Source organism: Nycticebus coucang, chromosome 19 (genome assembly GCF_027406575.1).
Source record: "Nycticebus coucang isolate mNycCou1 chromosome 19, mNycCou1.pri, whole genome shotgun sequence".
Taxonomy (NCBI): Eukaryota; Metazoa; Chordata; class Mammalia; order Primates; family Lorisidae; genus Nycticebus; species Nycticebus coucang.
Genome location: NC_069798.1, coordinates 71,471,379 through 71,491,700, shown reverse-complemented (window position 1 = coordinate 71,491,700; position 20,322 = coordinate 71,471,379).

Here is a 20,322-nt window from a genome sequence, read left to right as displayed (position 1 = left end):
CGGCTGCACTCTGGTATTCCTGCCAGAGTGGGCACGTGGCACGTGGGCAGCACAGCTCAGGACCCTGCACAGATGGGGCCCTCAACAAGCATTGTTAGAATGAATTCAGTTCCTCGCCATGAGTCGCTGTTACCCACAATACTATAGATAACTGATTTTCCCTTTAAAAGACTTACGTCTCCTATTTTTTTCTGGCCATTATTATGTGAAAAATAAACACCTTCTCTTTGTCTCTCCTGTGACACACCACAATGTATCTGTAGTCAAAGACATTGTGAATGCCCCCTTCCTCACCCTGGCCTGCTACATCTCCGAGTCACTTTACCCCCAAGTCAATTTGACCCCCAGTTTCATAACTGATATTACTCATCTTTGAAAGTACATCCTGACTTGAGTGGAAATCAAGAGTGCCACTTCAGACATCTCCTAATTCATAATTTATAGGTGTCTCACTCATAACTGCCTCTTCTCCCATTCCCTGCGCCCTGACTATGCAGGAGAGGAGAGGCACAATTATTTATAATAACTTTATTAGGTATAATTTGCATCTGCCTTTGAAAGGATGGAGCTGTGTGTCTGGGATTGCATATTAAACATAGTACTTATGGTTGACCCTTCCCCAACCGTGCCAGGCTCAGCAGTGTCCCTTTCTTTCTGGGAAGGACAGGTGCAATTTGTCACCACACAAATTATACTGTACTCACTGTTGACATTCTTTTATCAGATAAATTACTTGTACTTATTATGCTGAAGGCAGTTTCCATGAAAATTTCATATTGTGAAAATTTTAGTTTAAGTTGCAACTAAAAGGATTGGATACACTTCTGTAATGGACAGAGAAACATAGCCCCTGTTTGCCTGTGTCCAAGACTGTTTTCCAGAACAGGCGCTGAGACCTACTATGACTACTGGTCGGCAGCAGCACCCGAGAGTGGTGCTTCCACTGGGCTGACATTTCATGTCATGGTGAGAAGAGTGTTGACACGGGTGACACCTGTCCTCCCTTCCATCCTGAGGACAGGGGCAGTGTGGCAAAGCCATGCCAGCGTTGGGTTTTACTTCATCAGGAAGTGACCTCAAGACCTTACTCTCAGCTGTAATTAGAACTTAATCACCAAAAGCTCTAGAAAACTCGTTACGGGGCCACAACTTCTCAATGAGAAGGAAGCACAGAATTTGAACAAAGACAAAAAAGCACGTGTTAGCATTTTTGTTTAAGAAAAGAAAATTTTTTCTTCTTGTATAAAAACAGTACATGTTCATTGTAGACATTTTTAAACTTTGAAAAGTAAAAAGATGAAAATTAAAACTAACTTTCCTTTGCCCAGAGGCAATCACTGTAAGCTTACTTGTGTGACTGTGGTCTCTTTCTACAGACCCTTGAAGTCCTCCCCTTGGCCATCTGGTGACCACAGTGCTGCTCAGCAATGCCGTATGTAGCACTTTTTCTAGGATGAGTTTGCAAACTTAATTGTCAGCCCTTGTATGTGTACTTTTCATATTAAACATAGACATTTTTATTCCTCTTAAAGAGTGTGAAAGTTTCTAACAGAAAAACATACTTAGTCTTCTCTATAAAATGTCTATTTAAAAATGTTATTCCACACACACTTGTATGGACTGTGGGTGTGTGCATGAATATTACAGATGAGCTGCCAATGACCAAAGATGAAGATGAATTTTCAGTAAAGATAACATTTTAACACATCTTATTTTGTCAGTTGCACTTTGGGCTCTTTTTAATTGTTTTAGATAATTTTGGGGTCTTTAGCTCCACTTTAACACTTTGCTTTGTGAACATGTGGACAGCATGGCCAACTGGATAGGGGAGGTATTGGTCTCACAAACAGGCTACTGGCTGAAATGACAGAGGACATATTTTAAGGGGGTACCAGTTGTCTGAAGACAACACATTCAATCAAGTTTGGTTATTTTCCTTTCTCTGTCTTCAGTATTTTAATTTCCTACACCACTTTAAGTGTCCTATGGGGCTTCCAATCAAAATAAGGAGTCTACTTTGGAATGTTTTCACTTATGTTACTGTATTTGAGCCGGAGATACTAGCAATGCCCATCCTCAGGACAGGAGGGAACCCCTTTTCCATGGTGCACCGCATCTGTGGCTTAGGACAGGGGTCTGCCCCAGCCGGGACTCAGGTAGAAGGTGTGGCTGAGTGGCCACAGCTGGTTCTTCCCACTGAGGCAGCACTCGGGAGCTCACAGACATGCTCTCGAGAGTCATCCTACGTGAGATTTGCAGCATCTGGTGTCCAGTTGGCACTCTCCTGACCCTCGCCCTCTCCTCTGCTTCTCTGTGGGTGTCGTGGCTGTCACGGTTAGCCATGGTAGGGGAGCTGTGAGGGCTCCAGACCACATGGCTGTGGCCCTGACCAGGAGCAGGGGAGGAGGGTAGTGAGATGGGGATGGCAAAGGTTCTGTGTAAAGGCCGGGGCTACCCCTAACATCCCATCCTCACAGATTCAGTGTGGGGATAACACTCTTCTGTGCTAATTGAATTGCACAATTAGAAAGGAGGCATTCTATCATTCACCAAAGTGTGAAGACAGCATCTTGTTTCTATTCCCTTCTGGAAGCAGGTGACGATGTGGTTGACTGAGCTCTCTCATCTGAGAAATGGAGATGGTGACATCTACCTCACCAAGCTTTCCTGAGAAGTAAGAAAAATTATACATGTTAAACATTTAGCGTGGTGCCTGACACAAAGTACACAATTTAAGATGGAGCTATAATTATCTCTCAGTAATTATCAAAAAGCAACTCCCACTGTCTCAGGACTCTGGCTGGAAGAGGTAGCAGTGATTGAGTGTGTGGAGTTTGAGTTACTAATGGGCTGTACTCATCAGTAACAGACTTCAAGGAGCTCCCAAGGAAAAGGTGATCACGGTACAAGAGGGAAGAGCAGTGGGAAGTAACATGCTCAGGGAGCTGAGCGCTGGGCTGGGGACAGGCGTGGCCCTGTCCCTGCGTGTTCTACCAGTGTTGTCCTCACACTTCTGTGCTCTGCAGATCGCAGCCCTTCAGGTCCCAGCTTATTGTGGGTTCACACTGCTGGTTCTTTTATCAATTCACTTGCTACTTAGTACCATAACAACTTGGATTCAACAGATTTGAAAATCCTGTTAGTGACACAGCATAAATTATTTATTTTTTACATTTTTTTTAATTGTTGGGGATTCATTGAGGGTACAGAGAAGTACATCACACTGATTGCATTTGTGAGGTAAAGTCCCTCTTATAATTATGTCCCATCTCTAAGAGGTGTGTCACACACCGTGACTTCCTACTCCAATGGTTTTCAACCTTCCTAAAGCCGCGAACATTTAATATAGTTCCTTATGTTGTGGTGACCCCCAACCATAAAATTATTTTCATTGAGAACCACTGCCCTACTCCCTATCCTCCTTCCCATTCCCAACTCCCTCGGTCCCACACCCCCACCATGTACAAGGTCATCAATTGTCCTTATATCAGAATTGAGTACATTGGATTCTTGCTTCTGTATGTTTCTGATGCTTTACTAAGAATGTGTTTCAACTTCGTCCAGGTTAATACAAAAGATGTAAAGTCTCCATCTTTTTTAGTGGCTGAATAGTATTCCATGGTACACATATACCACAGCTTGTTAATTCATTCCTGGACTGGTGGGCATTTAGTTTATTTCCACAGTTTGGCAATTGTAAATTGAGCTGCAATAAAACAGTGTGGTAAAAATGTCCTCATGATAAAATGATTTTTTTTTCTTCTGAGTAAATGCCTAGTAATGGGATTGTAGGATCAAATTGGAGGTCTAGTTTTAGTTCTTTGAGGATTCTCCATACTTCCCTCCAAAAAGGTTGTATTAGTTTGCAGTCCTACCAACAGTGTAAAAGTGTTCCCCTCACTCCACAATCACGCCAGCATCTGCAGTTCTGAGATATTGTGATGTGGGGCCATTTTCACTGGAGTTAGGTGATATCTTAGGGTGATTTTAATTTGCATTTCTCTGATAATTGGGGATAATGAGCATGTTTTCATGTTTATTAGCCATTCATCTATCTTCTTTAGAGAAAGTTCTATTCATCTCTTGCACATTGATGTAAGGAATTGTTGCTTTTATAAATTATTTCTAAAAAAAAAACAAAACAATTTTTCAGGGTGGCACCAGGGAGTTGCTTTTTGATAATTACTAAGGAGTAGGGCACCGGCCCCATCTACCAGAGGTGGTGGGTTCAAATCCAGCCCTGGCCAAAAACTGAAAAGACAAGACAAAAAAAAAAAAGAAAAGAAAAAGTTTTCCCAAATTGGGTGAATGACAGGTTAGTATGTTTTCTATATAGCTGAATTGTAGGCATGTGGTTGATCAATTTAGAGACAGAATTGCTTCACAAAGATACTGAAAATGTGTTACAAAGAAAATTATTGCTATGATGCACAATTTTTTACAAGGACCATAAGTTGATTATTAGAAAAATTGCTTTTAGGGAGATTTTTAATCTTAATTTCTACTGTAAGAAGAGAGACCATATTAAATAATCAGTGATAATATTCTCTTCAGTTATTACATAAGAATTTAATAGGCCTGAGAAAGTGAAATGATAACCAAAATATATCCAAAATAAATGTTGCTAATTAAAATTAATAGCTAGCCAGAAAATAGGCTATTTTCTTGATTTTTTCCCCCAAGATTGTTTAAAATTTCTCAGATTATAAAATTTATGTAATAAAAGAGACAGAATATCTTTGAAATGGGACCCACACAGTAAGTTCTGTGTAGCAAAGCACTTAAATAGACACAGGGTCGTGGTGGAAGCTATGACATTAAAACCTGATGTGTGTGTGTTACGGTGTCTGGACACACGCTAGACATGAAGATAACACAGCAGCCATTAGAGAATAAATACTTACATGTGTCGAGTAATGCGGGACATGGGCGGCTCATACTTTGTAGACAAAGCAGGTGAAGTCTCCCTCAAGCGTCACCAGGGAACCGAAATGCTATGTGTCCAGCAGGGAGGGAAGCTTCTTAGAGATCCTCGCTTAGGCACCTGGACAACTGCTAACGGGGCTTCTTTCCCACTGCTTTTTGTTAGAAATAGCAATTTAAGTTGTAGGATAAAACATTTCTTATCATGGAGTCACAGCTATTAAAATTACAATTAAAAACACACTTTCTTAGAATACATGTTATATGATTCCATTTAGGTGAAATGTTCACAATAAGCAAAGCTCCAGTGTAGAGATAGTCAATTAGTGGTTGCCAGGGGCTGAGGTTTGGGGAGTGGGTCCTAATGGGCATGGTGCCTCTTCTGGGGGTGAAGAGAATATTCTAGAATTAGATAGAGGTGGTGGCTGCACAACTCTGTGAATGTATCACAACCAAATGAGCTTTAGAACATCCAAAAATAGCAAGTTGTTCTGAGATAGTCACAGTACTTTTGTAAAAATTAGAACAAAGACCCTAGAGGTTAGCCCGCTGGTACCCTGTCTTGCCACAAACAGGATTCAGTCTATCTGGCCCAATTTTACAGTTTCCTCCAGATGCAACTTTGACACTGGGGAATTCCTATTTCAAATTCTGGCCTCAGGGCACCTTTGGTCCAGCCCATAGCTCCCAGGAGGTCTGGGACAGCTGGAACTGGGCTTCTGCAGTCCTCAAACATACGAGGGCATCTTCCTGGTCCTTCCCTATTCTTTTAGAAGAAGAAACACCAGTAACTTTAGCTTTTCCAATCACTTTCAGTTTGCTTTATGAGAGCATACTATACAGGCATATAGTATTGTTGTTTTTAAATCACATTTGTTATTTTTTATTGGTAACTTCATTCTACTGTAGATTTTTGACAATAGCCATCAGAGAGCATGGCAAATTTATTTTCAGGTGTATTTTAAGGAGGGGAAATATTATTATTACATTTTGGGGGCTAATACATCTCAGTATTTAAGAGTCAGTGCCCTGGAGTGTGACATCTGGGTTTTTCTTTTTGCTGTCCCATTTACCAGCTGGGTGGTCTTGAGTAAGTTTTTTTTTTTTTTTAGAGACAGAGTCTCACTTTGTTGCCCTCAGTAGAGTGCTCTCACATCACAGCTCACAGCAACCTCCAGCTCTTGGGCTTCGGCGATTCTCTTGCCTCAGCCTCCTGAGTAGCTGGGACTCCAGGCGCCCACCACAACGCCCAGCTATTTTTTCGTCATTGTTGTTGTTGTTGTTGCAGTTTGGCCGGGGCTGGGTTCGAACCTGCCACTCTTGGTACATGGGGCCAGTGCTCAACCCACTGAGCCAAAGGCAACACCCCTTGAGTAAGTTTTAAACTCTGAATATCCTTTTCCTTATCAGAGTACCAACTTGAGAAGATTTAAAGAAGAATTAAATTAGAGAATTCGAATAAAGCAGTTAGCATAGTTAACTGTGAGCACTGTTAGCACAGACTAGACTCATTAGCAAATGCACAGTCAGTACTGGCCATCATATAACATGGCCCACCTGCTGATGCTTTTCCTCTCAGAACTCCCCTCTCCTCCGTCTCCTCAGTTTCCTGACTTAGATTGCCAAGTATCCCGTCACACATCGAGTTTGCCTTGCAGGAGACAATAGCTCGCAAGACAAGGCCTCAAACTGACATTGTAATCATGGGACTGTCTTGTTGCACACAGGAAGAGCCTTGGAATTATAGTGATACCCACTCTTACTAGGGGCTGCACCAAGCCATCTCCTCCTCTTCCCTTGATAAAAAGTCGCTAACACACTTTGTTAATATTTCATTACTTTGAGTTGTTCGCTAAAGCTTGGCACTCCTAGTAAGGAGGGGAGGAGAGCTCTCTGCTACCAAAAAAAAAAAAATCTCAAAATAAAAAATCCTCATTAGAGAATATTAATACTCATGAATTAAGAAAAACAAAAGGAGAAATTGCCCGGAATAAATTCAGATCACCCTTTTATTCTGTCCACTGAAACGAATAAATGATTGCCACATTTAATAGAGGCAGGGTGGACCGGAATAGAGGCTCCAGCTCACATCCTGGGCTCTCTCCCCGGTGGGCTCAACCCCAGCTAGCCCCGGGTAGGGTGCTCACCTGTTTTCAGCCAAAAGCTGGGTAATTGGCTCCAAAAGTATTTGCCAATTTCATACAAAAAACATAAAATCATATGTTAACAATTCTTTTCTTCCCAAGAGAGAAGAAAAGATGGTGTCAAAAGATCGGATAAACAGAAAAATATGGCCAGAAGCCATACCGTTTCATAATGACTTCCCGTATAATTAATACGCAAACTGTGGACATCTAAACGTATGTTTTCAGGTATCAACTCAAATACCTAAGGATGTGGATGCAGTTTACTTGAATTTGTATTAGATATTTGAACTTCAGTATTTTTCCCTCAGTGTAGCAACATTACAAGGCCATTCAGAGAAACCCATCAGCTCGCTGCACTTTCTTTCTTCTTATTATTTTTATTTTATTTATTTTTTTTGCCAGAGCTGTGGGAGCAACATGAGCCTGACTCTCCTGAGCCAGGTGGGACAGCGCCCTTCTGCAGCCTCAGACTCACTTCTCAGACTGCCATGGCCTCTGGGCTCTGCCAGGTCCTCGGCGAGTGGCCTGCAGACAGGGATGCCCAGCTCATGGTGGAGCCTGAGCCCCAGGTGGAACCTCTGTCTTTGGGGTCTAGGCTTCTTACCAAGGAGCAAACATCTCTCTGTCATTGTTTAGATGCTCCCCAATATGGGAAAACTCAAATCTGGCAATATTTCACAAAACTAATTATCAAGGAAATACAGAAAAACAAACTGGCATTGCCGTGGCTGTCCTGACATTGTCTTCTTTCTGAGCTTCTGCCTCCGCCACCTTAGCAGGTGAATAGGGACAGGACGCCACACAGAGGGCAATGGGAGCTCCTGCTCTGCCCTGTCACAGAATATTATGGGTCCTTTCACACAGTGTTTTCTGCTAGCCTGTCATTCCCTGATTGCAGGAACAAATTTTTTTCCAAGGAAAGACCTGAAATTCCCCTGCAGGTAGTAGGGGGATTGGCTAGGAGAGCCTCCAGCTTGGCTACTCTGACCCCCAGTCATGTTCATAAAGCACAGTCCCAGTCACGCTGTGGGCCCAGCCTCAGGCGTACAAGGTCAGGTGGTCATGCTGTGGGCGCCAGCCTTAGGCAAATGAGGTCAGATGGTCATGCTGTGGGCCTAGCCTCAGGCGAACGAGGTCAGGTGGTCAGGCTGTGGGCCCAGCCTCCCGTGTATGAGGTCAGGTGCTGCCCATGGCTGATGCTGTGCACAGGGACAGTGAGGCATGGCAGATCCCACCAGGCAGGCTACTGCTAAACATGTCAGGTGGGTGGGGCTGGAGCTATCCGGCCTGCAGTGCTAACCTTGTCCTGTACACTTCTGTTAGTTCATTTGTTTTGTTTCTTGAACATTGGTGTCCAAATACTGTAGGGACAAGTGTGTCTCATGTTCCTCACAACTGTTAACATTCAGATCTCCAGAGCCCACCTTTGGGCGGCTCTTGGGGCTCAAGTTAAGAAGCAAGGGGTCACCTAGATCACCAGTTTCCAGAAAAGGATCCACCACCCTGGGAAACACCTGGGGTGTTTGCCAGGATGTGGCATCTGCGCTCCATCTCCAGCCTAACCAACTGAGGCTGGACAGCCTGGGCCAGACCAGCCCCTTCTCTCAGGTTTCTGCAGAGAGTGCCAGACAAGCTCTGTCTCTGGGAAGGATGGCAGCCGCTGATTTTACCTATAATCATACATTGGTCTGGAGAGTTGTGAGTTGTGGCTAAAGATGTCCCCAGCCCTTCGCATCAATCCCACTCCACGCTAGGACTCAAAAAATGGACTAAGAGAGGCCTGGAGCCTTGGCAGAAGGTCCTAAGGGGTGAGGGCCACCCCTGAGCCCTTGGCTTTGGTGCCTTTTCCTGTGTGGCCAAGAGCCTGAGCCCACATGAATCAGTGGTCGTCTGCACCACAGGAGAGAAGTCCTGGCAGGGACATCAGGACTGGCTGACAGAGCCTGAGTCCACAGTCGGGGCATGAGACACGCTGGCCTCTGCCTTCCAGACCTCCTTGCTACAGTGGTTTGGGGAGCCAGAGGAGTCCTGCTTAGAAAAGCTGGGTGGGGGCCCTTCCCTTTCTCCTGGGCTCCATGAGGCTCCTGTGAATCTGGTCCACTCCGAGACTGATCTCTGCTCTCTCTTCCTCTTCCTTTTCTCATCTTTGTCCTTCCAGTTCCTCTCAGTGGTCTGTGAACACCTTTGTTTCCTCTCCCTGTGATCTACCCATCAACTTGGCGGTCTCTGAGTTCACTCCAGTCCAACCTTCTAGCTGTGACACTCCGTGAGAGGCGCCTCTGAGTTCACTCCAGTCCAACCTTCTAGCTGGGACACTCCGTGAGAGGCGCCTCTGAGTTCACTCCAGTCCAACCTTCTAGCTGGGACACTCCGTGAGAGGCGCCTCTGAGTTCACTCCAGTCCAACCTTCTAGCTGGGACACTCCGTGAGAGGCGCCTCTGAGTTCACTCCAGTCCAACCTTCTAGCTGGGACACTCCGTGAGAGGCGCCTCTGAGTTCACTCCAGTCCAACCTTCTAGCTGGGACACTCCGTGAGAGGCGCCTCTGAGTTCACTCCAGTCCAACCTTCTAGCTGGGACACTCCGTGAGAGGTGCCTCTGAGTTCACTCCAGTCCAACCTTCTAGCTGGGACACTCCGTGAGAGGCGCCTCTGAGTTCACTCCAGTCCAACCTTCTAGCTGGGACACTCCGTGAGAGGCGCCTCTGAGTTCACTCCAGTCCAACCTTCTAGCTGGGACACTCCGTGAGAGGCGCCTCTGAGTTCACTCCAGTCCAACCTTCTAGCTGGGACACTCCGTGAGAGGCGCCTCTGAGTTCACTCCAGTCCAACCTTCTAGCTGGGACACTCCGTGAGAGGCGCCTCTGAGTTCACTCCAGTCCAACCTTCTAGCTGGGACACTCCGTGAGAGGCGCCTCTGAGTTCACTCCAGTCCAACCTTCTAGCTGGGACACTCCGTGAGAGGCGCCTCTGAGTTCACTCCAGTCCAACCTTCTAGCTGGGACACTCCGTGAGAGGCGCCTCTGAGTTCACTCCAGTCCAACCTTCTAGCTGGGACACTCCGTGAGAGGCGCCTCTGAGTTCACTCCAGTCCAACCTTCTAGCTGGGACACTCCGTGAGAGGCGCCTCTGAGTTCACTCCAGTCCAACCTTCTAGCTGGGACACTCCGTGAGAGGCGCCTCTGAGTTCACTCCAGTCCAACCTTCTAGCTGGGACACTCCGTGAGAGGCGCCTCTGAGTTCACTCCAGTCCAACCTTCCTCCTTCTAGTTGTGACACTCCGTGAGAGCTGCCTGTAGTTGGCCATCTTGCCCCCTCCTCTATTTCTCAAAGTATTGCCGATTAAACTGGAGCAACATATTTTTTTAAATCTGCATTTAATTTAAGCACATTTCACGACAATGAAGATAAAATATTTAACAGAAGATATTTTTGCAAAAGACAAAATAACTTTGCTTAGGAATATTTTATATTTAAGAATAGCATATTCCTCACAGTTACGGAATGTTGCATAATGGAAGCATATAATTGCACAGAAACATACAGAATGTTCCTTAGGGCAAGAAATTAAGTATACTGAAGGAAATAATACTTAAACCAGTTGACAGTGGCATCCGATGAAATGGTTGATAATTATAATAAAAATAAAGGTTACTTGCACAGCTCACAGTGCACAATGGCTCCCCCTTATAAGCAAGCCTTTTGGGTTCAAGCACTTTAGATGTAGCCCAGATTCGTAACAGTTTTCAATGATGAATCTAAGTTCAGTTGTCACACTAAGACTTAAGCCCAGGAATCAAATTCAAGATTCTAACAACCACAAGGTTAAAAATCTTTGAACCAAGAATGTGGAAATAAATGCATTTACATCAAAATTTAACTTTAGGTTTATATGGAAATGTTCTAGGCTACCACTCTATATCCAAAAATGAAGTGCAAATTCCTAGAAGTCAATCCTTTGGACAGCTGAATTCCAGTGATGGTTACAAAGTAGATCTTGGCTTGGCAAAGTAAGTGCTCTAAACAGACCTTCAATTGCACTAAAGATAATATACTATGATTACAATGGAAGTGAGATACAATACAGTTTAATAAATGAAAACACACCATCTACTTGGGGCTGTTTATTCATTCCAGGACCCAAACAGCTGCTGAAATTTCTGAGTTTCTAATTTAGAAAATCTTAAGCAGGGAGAGAATGGTTTGGACAAGCCTGGCTAACAGTTTCCAAAAACTCATTAGTCCTGTAAAATTTCAATTTATCCTCTCAAATTTGCAAGGCTTCCAGCGCATTTGCCAATGACACCCTTTCTTTTCAAGTTATCCTCACCTCCATCTGCAGTTCCCCGGACCATTAAACTGAACACGGGTGTGACCAGAAAAAACCAGTGAGCATTCCTCGTCAATAATTACATTAAAATAAAAGAATGAGGAGAAGGAGAAAAGATTAAAGTCCTTGGCAGACTGGCTTGTCTCGTGGCTCTCCCAAACTTCTTTAAAATTAGTTTAGTGCACCTATAACACTAACTTCAGCTCACCAGCAAATATTTATCGGACACTTATGATGGGCCAGGCTTTGGGGCTGGCTCTACAAAGGCGGCAGCCTACATGTGGAATGTCCCCTAGTGAAATGCAATTCACGTTGGGGTTTATAGTCACCTACAGCGTCACTCTGCTGACACGCAGGGCCTGCATCTGAAACAATTATGGGGTATGTGGAGGTGCCCGGGCGAATTGTCAGGGGTAGGACATGATGAGGAAGCCAAAACAGGTGTCTGCAATACAGCAGACCCAAGAGAATTGGTGTAGGCCTGAAACCCACCTGTAGGCAATGGCTTGAGTGTAGCTGGGAAGCAGGGACATTTGTGATCAGCACACACGCAGCTAGGTGGAGACAAACCTCCCCACCACGCCCCCCCACACCCCCCCACTCCCCGACATAGCAGCCCCCTTCCCAGGTGATGGTGCCAGAAGGCCTCTGGATTGGCCTGGCTCTGTCAGGGGCCTGCCGCTTTCCATCTGTGTCAGAGCTGAGTGTGCCGAGCCCTTTACTCCACACCTGTGGTATCCAGTTTAACCCCCATAAAAGATGCCAGCACCCCTATCCCACTCGCGGGCTGAGGCTTGCTCCTAACTTCCAGATACATAGACCCTGGAATCTGTGGGGTGCAGCGCTCTGTGCTATCTACCTCCTCAGGTCTGCAGCGCTCCTGCCAGGGCGTCCTGCTAGCAGTTCCTGGTAAGCACACGAGTGACAGTGCTTGGATGGCTGCCCACCCCCGGCTTCACTTAGCACCTTCTCAAGGTGTTGGAGATGGCAAATCTGGTGTCATCGTTGGTTCATGGGTGCAGGGTTTGATGGCCTCCCATAGAAGGGATCACTCTGTGGGAGAGCCAGGGGAGTCATTCTGGACAGAGGGAGGTCCCCAGTAAGGGAAGGCGTTATGCAGGTGAGGTACAGACATTAGCTCAGGTAATCTAGGAGGTCAGACTCCAAGTTTAAGACTCAGCAAGCGCAGTAATGGCCTGTGGTTCAAATGTGGGTCTCTGCAATTATAACACCACACATTGAGGATTAGCACGAGGCGCACTGACCAGCACTGTCCACAGAGTCAGCAGAGGACACCCCTCTGGCAGACAGAGGTGGCCTGAGCTCCTCCTCCTATGAGGCCTGGCAGGTGCAGCTGCTTTGTACAGCAGGCAGGGGCTGCTGATTGCCCAGCTCAGTTTTCACCTTCCAGCCAGGAGCAACCAGAGGGTGCAGTGCTGGTCTAAGACACCCAGGCAGTAGCCTGCTGATGGGTGTCTTAAGAATCTTTTACAGGGCAGCGCCTGTTGCTCAGTGAGTAGGGCGCCGGCCCCATATGCCGAGGGTGGCGGGTTCAAACCCAGCCCCGGCCAAACTGCAACAAAAAAATAGCCAAGTGTTGTGGCGGGCGCCTGTAGTCCCAGCTACTTGGGAGGCTGAGGCAAGAGAATCGCTTAAGCCCAGGAGCTGGAGGTTGCTGTGAGCTGTGTGATGCCATGGCACTCTACCGAGGGCCATAAAGTGAGACTCTGTCTCTACAAAAAAAAAAAAAAAGAAGCTTTTACATTTCTGGTAAGGACCTGGGGACTGGTTTCCAGGCTGTGTGCACTTTGATCCTTTTTCTTTCTGAGGGGAGTGTGAGTTAATGCCTTGGCCTGTGGTAGTGTCCTATGGTCCCAAGGGGAGTGGCATGAGGACAGAGCAGCACAGTAATGCCTCCTGCAGCACCCATGGGCTGCTTAAGCATCCCCAGCAACTACCTAGTTCTGGACTTTGGGTTACATGAGAAAAACAATCCCCATAAAAGCTATTAAACAGGATTTCCATTATCTGTAACCAAATGCAAACTTAAGCAATAGAATAAGGGCCTTAGAAAAGAGGAGAGAAGGACATGGGCATCTTGGGCAGCTTTGCAGACAAACTCCCACATCGCCTAACAGCTAAAGCCGCTTCTGTCTTCAGCTTCCTTTCCCCCTCTGCCTTTAAATTCGTGTGGCCCCAAGGCCAGCAGCATCAGCTGAAATCTAGTTAGAAATGCAGATTCCCAGGCCCCACCCAGGCCCAGTGAGCCAGACTCTGCATTTTAGCGGGACCACCAGGTCATTGCACAGCTGTCACAGTTTTGGAAAGTCCCCGTTAGGAGCGGCATCCTGATTTGATTGCTCTGGAGAGAGGCCGGCCTGACTGTTCAAAGGAAAGAAATGATTCTGTGAGCCACCAGGACTGAGGGCTGTGCTGGTCATTATACCAGTGCTCCTCAGACTGCCAAAACCAGCATGTCCTAGGAAGTCATGAGAAGAGCAAGTTCTCAGGTTAGAGTTTCCGCAGCGGGCCTGGACTCTATGGCTGTGCCACCTCCAGGTGATGCCAATGTGGTGTCAGTGAACTGTCCCAGGGACAGAACACCACCAAGAGGGGAGAGAGGGGGTGTGGAGGGCGGACGCCACGGAGCTAGCTGTGGGTCCTGGTCATAGGTAGCTTCCCGCGGGTAGGTGCCGGTGTCCCACCTTGATCTACCAGCAGTGCCCTCACAGAGGAGGCAGGAGGTCCCTCCCCATGTCAGTCAGCCAGTCCTCTGCTGTCATCTGCCATCCACTGAAAACACTCAGGAATGGTACAGAGGGTTTCAGAAAATTTTTTGCCTTATTTTACCTTAAATGTCCCAGCAGCAGAGGGTTCTTGTTGAACTCCTTCCTCTGAACTGTGAGGTGTGCTGGTAGTTGGGGGTTAATTCTTACTAAACAGACTAAACTCTGCTGTTATGTTCAGTAATCACAGTTAACTACTTGGCCCAGCAGCACCCTGACCCTTCAGATTCAACTCCCTCCTACTTCCCAGGACCCAGGCAGCTCTGTTCGCTTTCCAACCCCCAAGGGGTCCGACAGTTGCCAAGGAAGAGAGACGATGTCTAATCCGCCCAGGACAGGTCAGTCTGACCTGGGGAAACGTCGGGGGGCAGCTCCCACAGGACGCGGCGGGCAGGGAGCACCATCCGGCAAAGTTGGTGGAGCCGGGCGATTGCCCTGGGCCACTCCAGGGGGTCTGACGGACCCTCCAGGACAGGGCCTCTGACCACAGGAAAGGGTCTCCCCCAAAATGGGTCCTCCTCCGAGAACAGGGTTTGCTTCCCAATACCGGTCCTCCCCCCCCCAGGCTGGGGTCCTCCCTCCTCAGGACGGGGTGCTCGAGGGTCCTCCCTGTAAGGCAGCGACCCTGCGGTTATTCCTTGGGCTGCAGAGGGTCCTGGACGCAGCAGCCTCCGCTCCAGTGCGGAGGGAGCCGCAGCTCCTGAAGGTCCAGCACTTGGCCTTCCGGCTGCTGCTGTCTGTCCACAAGGGTGGGACGGTGGTGCTACCCTCCCACCCATCGGGCTGGCTGTGCTGAAGCTGACCACCCCCCACCCCCACACACACCTCAACAGGAACCTTAGGGTCGGGGTCACAGAAGGCTGCAACGGAGCTCCTGCCGCTGGGCCAGGCGGCGAGTCAGTGGGGGCTCCAGGAGCGCGCTGGACTCCACCAAGCCAGCCAAGCGACCCAGCAGGTCCTGGAGCTGCTGGCACCGTGGAGCTGGGATCAGACTTGGGAACGTTCTGGATACCACTTGCCGCCTTGCCTCCTGGACATGTGAGCGCTTAAAAGAAATAGCGTCAGGCAGTGTGGGGTCTGGGCAATTAGGCAAGAAGCAAGTCTCAAAAGCTGACGCCCGCGCGCAGCTGGACCAAGGTCCGCTTGGCCTCATCGGCAGGTCACAGCGGCGCCCAGCACCCGGCGCCCATCCGCACTGTGGCTGCAGGTCAGCTGTCTGTGTGGCCAGAAGCTTTGTTTTCCCACATTTTATTTTTAATTTCAAAAAGCATTTCAAATATTTAGAAAGGTTGGAATGTTTTGTATTTGGTTTCATGTTTCGAAATGGAGCTAGCTCTACCTTAAAAATCAAAAGGCATTGAAAGTCCATCAACAGCTCTGGGAAAAGAGCTAAGCTCTGGCTTGGAAGGAAGTTTTTCCCCTGGGTGGAAAAACACTGAATCTCCACCCTCACCGGATACACCACATAACTATTTACATTCACATCCATGAATTCAGAACTCCACAACTGGCCAGAGGAGGTGGCTCACACCTGTTACCCCAGCACTTGGGAGGCCGCTTGGCCTCCATGGGTAGATTGCTTGAGCTCACAGGTTTCCAGACCAGCCTGAGCCAGAGCGAGACCCCTCTCTACAAATAGCTGGGCGTTGGAGCAGGTGCCTGTAGTCTCAGCTATTTGGGAGGCCTAGGCAAGAGGATCACTTGAGTACAAGAGTTTGAGGTTGCTGTGAGCTGTGACGCCACCGCACTCTACCAAGGGTGACAAAGTCAGATTGTTAAAAAAAAAGTCCACAATTACTTCTGAACCCTGTAAATAGTCTGTTAATAGAACTGTACACATCAAAAAGAAAGCTCCGAACTGTTTAATTACAGAAGCATGGAAAATACAAATAAAATCAAACATGCAATTATTTAAATGACTGTGAAATCTTGAATATTTTCTCATATTATAATGCTAAAGCTGGACTTGCAAACATATGGTAACTTTTATCTGTGTCTCAGAAGTTTAGAAAACCTAGCATTTTCTTACATCAGGGAGTATGCATTAATAAAACACAAGCTCAGCATTATTTTCTACTTAAAAACTTCAGGTTGCTCTGGACAAAGATATTTGCTAAGCCACATTAAGTGTACTTAATTCTTATTTTAAGTAGTCACTCTTTCAGGATCATACAGCTTAACAATAAAGTAGAAATTTCTACTAAATATTATACTAAAGACTAAAACAATTTAAATTAGCCCTTATCATAGAAGATAAAGATTAGGATTTAGGAAAATGTTTAAAAGTGACTTTCATCAAAAGACAGGCAATGCCATTTTTCTACATTATCTTACTACACTTATGTTTTCTTTGTTGTTCATTCCTGAAGACTAGATATTAGGGCGTGGTGATAATTTTTTCTGTGATTACAAGTACTATTTTAATGCGTTTATTATTTTTACATAGCCTACAATTCTTTCTTTCTTTTTTTTTTTGCAGTTTTTGGCTGGGGCCGGGTTTGAACCTGCCACCTCCGGTATATGGGGCCGGCACCCTACTCCTTGAGCCACAGATGCCACCCCCTACAATTATTTCGTAATGTTCTCGAGCCAATCCAGCTGAATTCCATCAACCATACACTGTAGTCAAACAGAGCCCAGCTCTCCAGGCCCTTCCTGTCGGGCGTGAGGACCTGGCCAACCCTGGGACAACAGGCCTTGGTCTCCAAGGCTGGCAGCACATGCATCTGCTCTGCCCAGGTCTTTCTCTTATTTTCAGCAGGTTTATCACGAGGCGGGCAGCATGCGTTCCCAGGGGCTAGTTTGTGCCCTGTTAGCACACTGGGCTGAACTCCACGGAGGATGCTTTGTATCCGACTGAAACCAGCCATCAGGGAGGTCATCCAGACACTAACTCATCTGTGAGTCTCCTTTTTCAGGGCTTTTGAGAAAATCTTCAGTTAAATACTAAGTCCAGCCACAATTTTCATTTCTTTGAAGACAAGTGAGTGTATGTTTCCAAGACTGAGAATCTGATTCAGGCCAGTGGAAGGAAAAGATTACTGGGTGCAGAGTTTAGCCTCAGAGGCCATCCTGGAAAGTAACCCAATTATTGTAATTTAAAACTTAAGTCTATGACTGCTTTTCAACAAAGAGTTGGCAGAGGTGGCGGGCAGGGTCAAGGTTAAAACAGAAATGGAAAAAGCAGAGTGACACAAGGGGTCCAGACCCACAGGTTGAGAACTGCTGCCCTAAGTAAATCTGTGAGGTCTCTGCAGCTCTTTTCTCGGTAAGTAATAAATAAAATACGGATCTAGTAGTGTCTTGGGTAGAACTGTGCTAGCTCGACTTAGTATCAGCATAACTGTTTAACAGTACCTACCTCTTTTAAATTATCACTACAACTTTTAAGAATCCCAGATGTAAAATGTCTGGGTTACAAAACCCTTTTCTTGATGATTCTAAGCCTAATGTTTAAAGTAGCCATAAGGTGTGCAGCCCAACCACACCTGGTGTACTTCAAGGCAGGATGAAATGCTGTTAGTAAAAATCATTAAAAAAAAAAAAAAAGGGTAAAATGGGTTTATGTGCAAAATCTAATTTATCTTTAAATTATTTGAATGTATGGGGAAGTCCTTATATGCTTTCCATTATGTATTCATAGAACCTTTATTATGCCATGGGCAAACCATTCTTTCTCCGCCTCTACTTTTCCTCAGCGTCAGGGTGGGCAGCACAACCTGTTTCTTCCAGGTGAATTAAGGTCATGATGAAAGCTGTTCTTAAGTTGTCCTTGATAAAAAAAGAAATCAAATAAAATAGAAAAACTTCATGATACACGTATAACCACAAGATCTGTCAGTTATAAAAAAGGCAATGATTTTGTCAGATATTTTTATCCTTACTGGTAAAGAGTTATTGGTATTAAAATTCAGGTATTCTGTAAGTTAAGCTAGATAGAACATAAATGGAATTAGTGAGTACCTAGAATGTCCTAGTGAGTGAAGGAAAAGACTAACACTTTGCTATAAAATTTCTAGTTTTTAGATGATTCTATAAAAATGTGTGTATCATACTGACTTAGAAAGTATTGGGGAAGAGTTTACAAAATTCTCAAATTCATAAATAATCACATTTGGAACTACTGTAATCAAACATTTATTTCCACATGTTTGAATCATATACAGTGGTGATTCATATTGATACGAACAAATTCTTGCACGTTTCACTTCAAGGGCATGACCTGTGAATCATTTGTTTTTCATTTATTAATGTAGAGAACTTTTAACATAACAGAATACAAACATGGTCTGATACCAGGGACATCTCTTTTTTCCTATCCTGCCAACTTTCTGATTTTTCTACTTGGTTATCCCATGCTTAGTAAAATGCTGAGTCAGTCATGAGTATGTGAGCTGGAGATGGTCTGTCCAGATTACAGTCGGTGATATTTTCAAAGAAAAAAAGACCCAAAATGAAGACAGGGGTACGAGTCAGGACATCAACACCGACAGTAACAGTTTAGGTTCTCTACAGTAAGAAATAACCATTGCTTTAAATAGCATACTCTTCCATATACATATTATTCTAATAAGGGGCTGCATGTGTGTATGTGTGTGTACTTGTGCAATGCACATGGAAAAATCAAGTAAGTTTTTAAAATCTCTTTTCTGATAGAATATGCAGTAAGCATTATGTTCATAAAGCTTGATTTTATTTTATCTTAAATATAGTTGCATTTTTAAAAGCATCATTAAATTCAATGTTATTTTCCTTCTTTCAAATCGAAGATACAAACACGCTTTTCATGGTCCAAAAATGATTCCACATAGTTTCTTTAGCAAAGTTATTTATAATAGATTTTTCATATTTATCACATAGAAGAACATGTTTAGGTAATCACTAACATTTTCTCTCACTATAAACATTGTCAGTCTATCAAGGGCATTTTTTGGGAAAAAGAAAGGTGTATGATAGTGGTAGTTCTTTAAAAAAAAAAAAAAGTAGGATTTTTAGAGCTGAAAAGGATTGGAGAATAAGCAAATCCTACCCCCTCCAACAGATAAGGACGCAGAGTGAGAAATTTCCCCTTGCTTCAGTGTTTCTTCCCCCGCCCCCGCAGAGCACACCAGCTGGGGGTGGTGCCAGGGTCAGGGTCTCCCCAGCCTGACAACTTGGTATGGAAACGCTGAAAGGAGAATGGCCGAGAAGCATCTCTGTCATGATTTCAAGTTTCCTCTTTGCAAAGAATGCTGAGAATTAATACCCAGTATTTCCTTAAGAGAAGAAAAGGGGGATTTAATCTGCTTCCTAGTATCACACAGAATATTTTTGTAGACCAAATTTTAACATAGCTAAAAATCAGCAAACAGACCTGCTGGTATAAAATGTTTCATGCCCCCTTTCTTTCAATGAAGCACTAAGTCGAAAGAAACTTTGCAAAGGAATGAACAGGTGCTCACTCCCTAGCTCAGCACCAGTGATTAGCAAATGCACACAGGGCTCTCACACAAAGGACTGAAGCTCGGGCACAGGTCGGGCTGGCTGCTAGCAGGGCACAGGCTGGACAAAGAGTCACACACATGCAACATTATTCCCCGCGTCAAGCGTGCACCAGAGGAAAGAAATGAGAGGTTTGGACTTCTATGGTATAAGGCAAACAACCAAAATAAATACAGTGATTTGAAGTTGGTTGGGCTGGAAACGTACATGCAGCCTAGTAATAAAGAAACACCCCTGATGTCTGCCGCTGCTTTGTAAAACACAAAGTGGGTGCTGGGCGACATCAGCCAAACTTGCCGCAAGGCAGGTAGGGACTTACATGCCTCAGGCTTCCACAGGGACAAAATTACACAGTGGAGAGTTTAAAACAGTTGCTTTTTAGCCTTTCAGCAATACTTTAAAGTGAGTTCATTTGTTTAACTGTTCATGGTTCCTGTAATAAACTTATGAATGTATATTTACATAATTTTTAAGGATTGTTGGCATTTACGATTCTTTGAATAGTCTGAGTAATTAGCATTGGTGTCAAAAAAACAAGCAACCAGGCTTGATAAACCAAAACACCTGACTTTACGTCTGAAAGTATTTTTGAAATAAAATAAGTAAATTGTTTTTCTCCTGCATTTAAATTTACATTAAATATTTTAAATGGTTGCA